At 35.1% G+C, this 2,517-nt stretch overlaps 1 long non-coding RNA gene across 1 annotated transcript; it reads right to left on the minus strand.

Moving 5' to 3' along the window:
* Positions 572–1,833, minus strand: LOC110264027. Its single transcript, XR_002349760.1, has 3 exons — positions 1,670–1,833; positions 851–933; positions 572–702 (listed from the first exon to the last, which is right to left on the minus strand). It is a non-coding gene; the product is annotated as an uncharacterized LOC110264027 (long non-coding RNA).

Below are 2,517 nucleotides of genomic sequence, written 5' to 3' on the forward strand. Positions count from 1 at the left end.
TCTAAACACCCAATATATCCAATTTTTGAAAATTTGGGGAAAGGAGAATCGACACCACAGCCGCGTGGCCGTAAACGGTGCGGTGATCGGAGTTCGGAGTGAAAAGATATGGTGATATGAATAGAAGACAAGGGTTTTGGAAGCCTTCTTTCTCTTCCCTTGTATGTTTCAGTGTGAAACAACAATGAGGAAGAAGGAAATGAGCTAAAGCTCATTTTGTTCATGGGTTGGGTTGGGCTTGGTTCGACCAGTTTGGCCCGTTTTGTCCCAATCTTGGGCCAAATTCTTTAATATTAGTGTCAAAAGTCTTGTTTTAATTAGATCTATCTCATTAAACTATAAATTCATATTTCTAATTCCTTTTATAAAAAATTAATTTATTAACTAATTATTCGTTAATTTTACGAGATTTACAGAGAGCACAAGGAAGAAACAATTTGTGTAAATAGAAATACTTGTGGCAGCAATCTGGTTGCAGAATTTAACACCAGTAACAAAACAAAGAAGTCTTAAGTGAACATGAATTGTAACTAAATAATCTGAAAACTAGATACCACAAACTAGTGTATACAAATAACAAATAATCTACAGTTGGTTGAGTTTGTTGAGTCGAAACCAATGCTCACTAGCGTTGTCCATAATGGTCTTTCTCAATTCATTGGAGCATCCCAAAACCAAGTCTATGGTAGTTGTGATTAGCATCTGATTTTTAGATATTTAAAATCACCAAAAAAAAGAAAAAAAAAACAAATCCAAAATCAAGAGTCACTAGAGAGCCCAACGAGCAGCAAATAACAAGGTCTTACAAAATTTTTAAAGCAAGTAGGAAATAAAATGGTGACGTTGTCACCTTTGGTGGTATCTTAGGATTGAACGAATATTCCATATGCAACAAGCTTTGTACCCATAAAGCAGAATCTTGTCTTCATATCCCTGCCAAATGTAAACTTTACTTGTGTTAATTATATCTTATCAATAAGGTTAAACTCAAAAACATACTTCACAGCCAGAATATGTTTGCCCCTATCTATAAGCTTCTGGACAAGAGCTGCAAAACACATATACTCAGTGTCTTCCACATTAAAAATTGCCAAAATGGTGACATTGGAAATCCAATATCAGTAATGTCACTATCTCAAATTACAAGCTCAGATCCATTTCCAAAAGCTAAAGGAAACAATGACATACACAATTAGTATTATTGCAACTACTGGAAATCTAACATGTTCCACAACTTATGATGCCCAAACACTTCATTTTTGTTCAACTATGCATATCGAATGTGCATATGCATCAAATACTAACATTTTAAACTTCTTACATTGTTAATAACTTTTTCATAAATTTCAGAATATACATATGCAACACAGTATACCACTAGTTTAAAGCAAAAAATGGAAACAAAACACAATAAAAAGCCATCGGGAATTTTCATAAACTTTTTTATTTTAAAAAAGTTTGAATCTATTCCACTCATTGTTGATAGCTCACAGGGTATTCAATAATCAATTAGATCTAAATCCAACCAACAATTTTTCATATCACCATAACAAAGTCAATAAAAGATTGATCTTCTGTACCAATTTTCACAACTGGATACTTGAATGACGAACTCAAGAAGCTGCAACAAGTAATTTAAAGTTATAGACATAAGATTGAAAAATCTAACCTTTAAATCAGTTTCTGTTCCTTCCAACTCAACAATTATAGCCCTCCAATAGTGAGATTTTCAGGAATAGTGAATCTCACTTACTACATAAGAATCTCCATTTTTCAAACATCAAATCAAAATATATAAAAAATGAAACTTTATTTTAAAAAAATTGGAAAAAGGGGGTAAGCACCTGTTTGTATTCCCTGGACCTAGCAGCAGACTCTTGATCATGTGTCTCTGCTTCTAAAGAGTGGCCTTGTCCACTGGTTCCTCCATCGCTCTTCTCTTCCCTTTTGCCACCGCAACTGCCCCTCCTGATTATTACTATTTCTTTTTCAAAATTAACACAGGTAGATCAGAGTACTCACAAGCTTAATCGCAACCTCTTCATTTTTTGAATATTGATACCACCACAAAAAAAAGAAAGGAGAGAAAGCTCACTGAGATAGATCTCTCCAAAGGATCCGCTACCAATTTTTTGACCGATACGGAACTTGTTCCAAATTCGAGACTCCATTAAAGGTCAACCTCTTTTGACCAAAACCCTAAAAAGGTTTGGGAAATTTGAGAAGAAAAACAAAACACGAGCAACAGAGTTTGAGCTCTATAACTTGAAGAAGTAGATCATGGAGTCGTTGTGGAAGAAGGCAGGGACAGTGGGTAGAGGAAGAAGCGGAGGGACATCGCGAAGAGGAAGAAGGCAGACAGAAAGGGGATAGAAGAAGAAACGGAGGTTCATCGTGAAGCGGAAGAAGGCAGAGGAAGTGGGTAACGAAAGAAGCGGAGACTCATCTCTGCAGCAAACAGGAGTTTGGTTCTCACATTTTATATTGGGCAATTTTAAAATATTAAAAGAATTATTA

The sequence above is a fragment of the Arachis ipaensis genome, chromosome B06, assembly GCF_000816755.2.
Source record: "Arachis ipaensis cultivar K30076 chromosome B06, Araip1.1, whole genome shotgun sequence".
Lineage (NCBI taxonomy): Eukaryota > Viridiplantae > Streptophyta > Magnoliopsida > Fabales > Fabaceae > Arachis > Arachis ipaensis.